The sequence below is a fragment of the Portunus trituberculatus genome, unplaced genomic scaffold (genome assembly GCF_017591435.1).
Source record: "Portunus trituberculatus isolate SZX2019 unplaced genomic scaffold, ASM1759143v1 PGA_scaffold_452__1_contigs__length_1072529, whole genome shotgun sequence".
NCBI classification, from domain to species: Eukaryota; Metazoa; Arthropoda; class Malacostraca; order Decapoda; family Portunidae; genus Portunus; species Portunus trituberculatus.
The window spans coordinates 240,001-248,519 of record NW_025541620.1 but is presented as its reverse complement, the minus strand read 5'-3'; positions in this window follow the sequence as shown (position 1 = coordinate 248,519).

The following is an 8,519-nucleotide window of genomic DNA, read 5'->3' as shown; positions in this document are numbered from 1 at the left end:
ACTACTACTATTTTTTTTTTTTACATTACAAGGGCACTGGCCAAGGGAAAACAAAGTGTTGGAAAAAAAATCCCGCTGGTTGCCAGGCCCTGTTAAGAGGAAAGTAGAGAAAAACAAAAAATCTAAAAGGAGGGTCCAGTTAACGTAAGAGGTGTCTTGACACTCCTCTTTTGAAAGAGTTTAAGTCATAGGCAGGTGGAAATACAGACACAGGTAGAGAGTTCCAGAGTTTACCAGTGTAGGGAATGAAGGAGTGAAGATACTGGTTAACTCTTGCATTAGGAAGATGGACAGAATAGGGATGAGAAGAAGTAGAGAGTCTTGTGCAGCGAGGCCGCAGGAGGGGAAGGCATGCAGTTAGCAAGTTCAGAAGAGCAGACAGCATGAAAACAGCGGTAGAAGACAGATAAAGATGCAACATTGCGGCGGTGACTTAAAGAATCAAGACAGTCAGTTAGAGGAGAAGAGTTGATAAGACGAAAAGCTTTAGATTCCACCTTGTTTAGTAAAGCTGTGTGTGGATCCCCCAGACATGAGAGCCATACTCCATACACGGGCGGATAAGGCCCTTGTACAGAGCAAGCAGCTGGGAGGGAGAAAAATGGACGAAGACGCCATAGGACACCTAACTTCTTGGAAGCTGATTTAGCAAGAGTAGAGATGTGAAATTTCCAGTTTAGATTTTTAGTGAAGGATAGACCGAGTGTGTTTAATGTAGAGGAGAGGGAAGTTGAGTGTTATTGAAGAAGAGAGGATAGTTGTCTGGAAGGTTATGTCGAGTAGATAGTTGTAGAAATTGAGTTTTGAGGCATTGAACAAAACCAGGTTTTCTCTGCCCCAATCAGAAACAAGTGAAAGATCAGAAGTTAGGCGTCCTATAGCATCTCGCCTTGAGTCATTTAATTGTTGTTGGGTTGGGCGTCTGTTGAACGCTGTTGAATAATGCAGGTGGTATCATCAGCATAGGAGTGGATAGGGCATTGAGTCAGATTTAGGAGATCATTGATGAATAATAGAAAGAGAGTGGGTGATAGGACAGAACCCTGTGGAACACCACTGTTGATAGTTTTAGGGAAGAACAGTGACCGTCTACTACAGCAGCAATAGAACGATCGGAAAGGAAACTGGAGATGAAGGTACAGAGAAGGATAGAATCCGTAGGAGGGTAGTTTAGAAATTAAAGATTTGTGCCAGACTCTATCGAAGGCTTTCGATATGTCAAGGCCGACAGCAAAGGTTTCACCGAAGTCCCTAAAGAGGATGACCAAGATTCAGTTAGGAAAGTAAGAAGATCACCAGTAGATCTGCCTTTACGGAAACCATACTGGCAATCAGAGAGAAGGTTGTGAGCTGATAGATGCCTCATTATCTTCCTATTAAGGATAGACTCAAAGGCTTTAGAAAGGCAGGAAATCAAAGCTATAGGGCGGTAGTTAGAAGGATTGGAGTGGTCACCTTTTTAGGGACAGGTTGAATGTGAGCAAACTTCCAGCAAGAAGGATAAATAGAAGTAGAGACACAGATGAAAGAGTTTGACCAGGCAGTGAGCGAGTTCGGAAGCACAGTTTTGAGAACAACAGGAGGGACTCCATCCGGACCGTAAGCCTTCCGAGAATCAAGGCCAGAGAGGGCCAGGAAAACGTCTTTATAAAGAATTTTAATTTTAGGGATGAAGTAGTCAGAGGGTGGAGGAGTAGGAGGAATATGCCCAGAATCATCCAAAGTTGAGTTGGTAGCAAAGGTTTGAGCGAAGAGTTCAGCTTTAGAAAAAGAAGAGACAGCTGTAGAGCCATCTGGATGAAGTAAAGGAGGGAAAGACGAAGAAGTAAAGTTGTTAGAGATATTATTGGCTAGATGCCAGAAATCTCGAGAGGAGTTAGAATTGGAAAGACTTTGACATTTTCTATTGATGAAAGAGTTTTTAGTAAGTTGGAGAATAGATTTGGCATGATTACGGGCAGAAATATATAGGGCATTACTACTACTATTGCTACTACTACTACTACTCACTACCTGCTACCACCACCACTACTGCACCACCACTACCACTACCAACCTGCTGCTGCACCACTGCTACCACCACCACACTGCTGCTACTGCTACACTGCTGCCACCACTGCTGCACCACCACCACCACCACTGCTGCTACTGCTGCTACTGCACTGCCACTGCCACTGCCACCACCACCACCACACCACCACTGCTGCCACCTGCACTACTGCTGCCTGCTGCTGCTGCTGCTGCCACTGCTGCTGCTGCCACCACTGCACTGCTGCTGCACTGCCACTACTACTGCTGCACTGCTACTGCTACTGCTGCTGCTACTGCTGCCCACTGAGGCAGGAGGTTTATGAATCAAGCCAGGGACCAGAAATATATATATCTCTGGCCCCTGAATCCAGCGGTGCTTCCCTCCCCTGCATGTCATAAAAGGCAGATGAGCAAACGTCGAGGGATCACAACTCCTGCCCTGGGGATTGTACATAATAAATTAAAAGAATCCAACTCTTTTACGGCCGTCATTTAGTAAGTATTGTTTTTCATATTTTCACGTGTGATAATGGGATACGTTGTTCTTCCTTTCATATCCTCCTCCTCCTCCTCCTCCTTATCTTCCCTCTTTGCTTCCTCCTCCTCCTTCTCTTCCTCCTCCTACTCCTTCTCTTTCTTCTCCTACTCATTTTCTTCTTCCTCTTCCTCTTCCTCTTCCTCTTCCTCTTCCTCCTCCTCCTCCTCCTCCTCCTCCTCCTCCTCCTCCTCCTCCTCCTCCTCCTCCTTCTTTCTTTTCCTTCTTCCTCTTCCTTCTCCTTCTTCCTCCCTCCTCCTCCTCCTCCTCCTCCTCCTCCTCCTCCTCCTCCTCCTCCTCCTCCTCCTCCTCTTTCTTTTCCTTCTTCCTCTTTTCTCCTTCTTCCTCCCTCCTCCTCCTCCTCCTCCTCCTCCTCCTCCTCCTCCTCCTCCTCCTCCTCCTCCTCCTCCTTCTTCCTCTTCTTTCTTCTTCTTCCTCCTCCTCCTTTTCTTCTCTTTTCTCTTTTTTTCCCATTTTTTGTTCTTTACTTTCTCTTTTCTCCCAGACACTTCCTTTATTTAGTTTTTGTCTCTGTTACTTCCTTCTCCTTTTTCTTTTCTTCTTCTTCTTCTTCTTCATCTTCTTGTCTTTTCATTTTTTTTCTGCCTTTTCTTTCTTTCTTTATTTTTTTTTCTCTTCCCTCCTCTCCTCCTCCTCTCCCCCTCCTCCATTCTTTTTCATTCCTTTTTGTTTCCTTCTTTGCCTTTCTCTTCCCCTCCACCCCGCTACCTTTCTTCGGTTTTAACTCAACTCCGTTTTTCTCTTCTCATTTCTCTTTTTTTTTTCTCTTTATTCTCGCCTTTTCTCCGCTTTATCTCTTCCTTCTTTTCCTTTCGTTTTTTTTTTTTTTTCGTTCCTCGTTTTTTTTGTCATCTTTCTCCTTTGTCTTTTTTCATGCCTTTTTTTTTTTCTCTCTCTCTTTATCTTCTCCTTCCTCCGCCACCATTTCTACGCACCACGGACGGCCCCAGCGGTCCCCCTGTCCCCACCGAGCTATGTAGTACAGGCGGCAGCGTCATGTGGTGATTTGTATTCCTTATGCCATATCCTTGGATGGGCGTGGCCGGTTACTGGGCGTGGTTAGTGATTGAATTTTTGGTCATACAAAGCACGTGTGTGTGTGTGTGTGTGTTTGTGTGTGCGTGTGCGGGCGTGTGTGTGTGTGTGTGTGTGTGTGTCTGTGTGTTTGTGTTTAGAGCGAAAAGATAGGTACGGAGAGACAGAAAGAGAGACTGACAGGTAAATAATTAAATATGACTACACACACACACACACACACACACACACACAGAGAGAGAGAGAGAGAGAGAGAGAGAGAGAGAGAGAGAGAGAGAGAGAGAGAGAGAGAGAGACCTGCCCTGATAACAATGCTGCACGTTGAAGGAGGTCATTGTAGTACTATTATTACTCCTTTGTGGATAGTCTTAGTTCAGGGGAGGGATGACTGGGCTGTTAGGATGGTGATGTGTGGTAATAGTGGTGGCGGTAGAGGTGGATGTGGCTCAGGGTTATGGTCGTTTGGCTGAGGCAGACTCATAGAAGCTGGTTTGAAATGGATGCCTTTAGAACAATGCATTATAACTTCGTACTGTGTTTGTGTTTGTGTGTGTGTAATGTGGGAATGAGTACCGTGACGGAGAAATGGCCCGAGCGTACCCTTCTTGTGGCTTTATGCATACTCACTCTCCTTTAGTACCTCCTTCATGTGTTGCCCCGAGGAGCTGGTCTTGATGTGGGGACTATGAGGAGCAGCAGCCGAGTGTGATGCAGGATAGACGGACGCGCGCGTGAAGGACAATGCAAGGCTGAGGAAGGATCGCCATGTTTACTAGCTTGATATAAGATTTTTTTTCTTCATATAACGTATTATTCACCTGAAGTACACAGTGTATTGTTCCCGCGAAGTAAATACTGTGTAATTTCCTCTCTCATATTCCTGGAACTTGTAGGTCGACTTGGTTACTTATGAGTGTTTAATTAATAGCAGATATTATTTGCTTCAAGGGCTTGTGGAAAACCGTGTAGTTGGTTTCGGAGTAGAAAATGTTTATCTTTGAGTCTACGAAAGAAAGGATTTAATTTAATCCTGCACGACATTTGTTTTTCTCAATGTAATGAGAGTGAAATTTAAGGAAATGTCTTAATTCCTACATAAGCAATTGCTATGGTCCAGAAATAAGCAATGCCAAATTACTGAATGAAAACTCGTCCAATCGCTATGAAGTTCCTGACAGTCTCGACATGGACTTAGCTCGCCTGTCTTATCTTGTTGCTTTTTATAGCATAACTTCCAAGCACTTTCAGAATTATGCTGGATGTTTTTGGCTACTTTAAAAACAAGGAAATACTCTACTATCACCACCGTCGGCGTCAGTAACATTCATCCTCATAATTACCAACAATCACTCAACCAGTACCAAAAATTACACTTTTAAATATCCAGTTTATTACCTCCAGTATCACCATCACCAATATTACCAGTATCAACAACATCACCTACAGCACAATCTTCTAAGTTCAAGGCAATAAGTTTGTCTCCTTTTTCTGACTTGGAAAATTTCATATTACGAAGAACGGTTTATTTAGTATTTTACAGCAGTGTGCTAAGTGGCTGCAACGCTACGGGAAAGAAAATATGGCAATGCGGCACGCGTAACATGAACTGTTTATGTCTGGGAGCGCTTAAACGTTGCTGTTTTGTTAAGACCACTGCATCTTTACGTTTTGATGGTAAACAAGGCTTGCAAACCTGCTGAACAACGGTATTTGTCGTACAGAGGAGATCAAAGACACCAGCTAAATAGAGACGAAGAATGACATGGAAATATAAAGGTAAAAATGCACGAAATACAAGGCTAACATGAGACAATAAGACACAAAGCTGTGTGTATGTGTGTCCGTGTGCGTATGCGTGGGTGTAGTGTCGTGTCACATTAAGGATTTTAAATGTTACAAATCCACACCCAAGTGGCTCGCTCAAATTTAGAACACAAATTGTAATGTTCCGAGTAACGCAGATCCTCTTCACTAGATAGAAACGATAAAACAACAGCTAGAAAGTACATCAAGTGAAACCTAATAACTCTGCTGAGCAACAAGTGATTGAAGGCTCCACTGCAAACCAGGAGAGAGGACACCGCTACTACTGGCCTGACTTGAATTATTGCGTCTGTGATGAAGATGGAAAATGGTTATAAGAAATGCTACAATCTGTATCCTTCAATAAAGCTGATTAGGTTTCCGCTGGAGGCTTACGGGGTTTACATAATGGAAGTATAGCACCAGAATAGTAGGCGTCTCTCTCTCTCTCTCTCTCTCTCTCTCTCTCTCTCTCTCTCTCTCTCTCTCTCTCTCTCTCTCTCTCTCTCTCTGTGTGTGTGTGTGTGTGTGTGTGTGTGTGTGTGTGTGTGTGTGTGTGTGTGTGTGTGTGTGTGTGTGCGCGTGAGTGAGTGTGTGTGTGTGTGTGTGTGTGTGTGTGTGTGTGTGTGTGTGTGTGTGTGTGTGTGTGTTCGCGTACTTATCTATTTATTAATTTTTATTCTTTTATTTGTTGATGTATTTAATTATAAACCTATTACGTTATTTGCCATGCACAGCTATGAGACAAAACACTAAAATTAATTATGATAAAATATCGTGTAGTAAAACATTTCCATACAAAAATGTTGATTTAAAGGCAATTAGGCTATTTTATGAGTTAGAATCTTGTGACTGAAATAATTAATGCGACACCGCCACCACCATCACCGTCTCTGCCGCCTCCGTTATCGTTACTATAGCAATAAAAACGGTAACAGCAGTAAAATTATTAATAACAGCAACAGCAGCATCAACAGCAACAACATTAACAACAACAACAACTGCAACACCTCGACTATCGCCACACCTACTAATACCACCACCAACACCAACACCAACACCATCACTATCTACAATACCAACAAGAACAAGAGGAATACCAACAACACCTGTCTATGTGCATCATTCTAAGTGGACAATTGGTTAATGAAAGAGGCAAATGAGTTGAACGATTCTACAGAGCATCGTGTGCTTATATGAAGTATCGAGGCAGAGAGAGAGAGAGAGAGAGAGAGAGAGAGAGAGAGGAAGGTTGTACGATCAGTAAGACATAGATAGAATCAGGTGGACCAATGTGTACAGAAGTAAAGAGACTCTGAATAGCGCTCTTGTGTCGACTACTGGAAGTGGCAGCCTGTGATCCAATGAGTGGGAGTGATTTACCGGCACGGTGTTTGTTGTGCGAGCAGTTTTTGATGGGTATTTCGCAACGAGAAGAGATGAAGTGTGGAATGATTGGTGATGGTGAAACTCAAACCCGTCTCTCTCAAATGGTTAGATCACGTGGAGAGAAATAGCAAGGATGTGTGGACGAGAATGGTTTAGTGATGTAGGGTGGTGCTTTGTGTGAGGGGAAGACTGTTCTGAAATGGGAGAATAGCGTGTTGGAGTATATATATATATATATATATATATATATATATATATATATATATATATATATATATATATATATATATATATATATATATATATATATATATATATATATATATATATATATATATATATATGTGTGTGTGTGTGTATGAGGGAGAGAAGGATGAGGTGTCTGAATAGGAGCAAAATAAACTAAATGTGGCCACTAACCACCGCACGAGGAAAGTAGATTACAGGAGGCTAATCAGCAAAAATATCCCTCTGTGGCTACCTTAGTAATGAAGGAAGTAATCAGGAACTTCCCTCCTTCATCCTCCTCACTTGCAAGTTGTGGTACTTTGGTCCTCCTTGTTTTTATCACTTTTTGTAACTAGAACTTCACGGAGAGAGTATTATCCGCTCCGCTGCTGTATATATGCTTCTTAGAAAGAGACAATTAAGACTCTTTTCTTTATCTTTTGCTCTCTTGCCTTTTTTTCTTTTGGAGAGAGAGACAAAAATAGCAATAGAATAATTGTTTTCACTGTCAGTATTATGGAGCTCTAGCAGGAGGAACAACGGCAGTGGTAGCAACAACAACAACGTTAACAGCAACAACAACGGCAAAAACAACAGATACCACAATAATCCCAGTAGCAATAGAAGCAATAGCTATGCTAGAAACATTAAAAGAAGTAACCACCAACATTATTAATAAAAAAAGATAAAAAAATAACTACCAACATTACTAATAGCTTTTTTCCTCCTCATCCTCTCTCTCTCTCTCTCTCTCTCTCTCTCTCTCTCTCTCTCTCTCTCTCTCTCTCTCTCTCTCTCTCTCTCTCTCTCTCTCTCTCTCTCTCTCTCTCTCTCTCTCTCTCTCTCTCTCTCTCTCTCTCTCTCTCTCTCTCTCTCTCTCTCTCTCTCTCTCTCTCTCATGAGGTAGCTACTCAGACCGTACACACGCAAAGTGTGTAAGAAAAATAAAAGAAAACTAAACACTTGCTGAAATCAGTAAAGGAAGTAAATATTATAACCCACCACAAAATAAAATGAATAAATAAACAAACAAACAAACAAATAAACAAAGAGAGGAAGTGGCACAGGAAACCAAACTTAACCAATACAAAAAGAAAAAAAATATATATATATATATATATATATATATATATATATATATATATATATATATATATATATAGAGAGAGAGAGAGAGAGAGAGAGAGAGAGAGTACTGAAGGTACCGAATGGTTTTGTTGGTGTTAAGTGAAAGCCAAGTCATGTGAAGCAGACGGTCTAACCCTGGCTTAATGGCTCACCGTGCATCATTGGAAGGCTATGAATGGGGCCAAGTGAGTGGCGGAGGGCGGATGGAGTGGCTCATTTAGTTAGACAATATGTGAGAGGAGGATGAGGGGGAACAGCGACGATAAGCTGGAGTAATTCGATAAGAAATGAAGACAGATAGGAGGGCTTTCTAAGGGTATGTTGGAGAGAAGTGGTGTTGGTAAAGAAG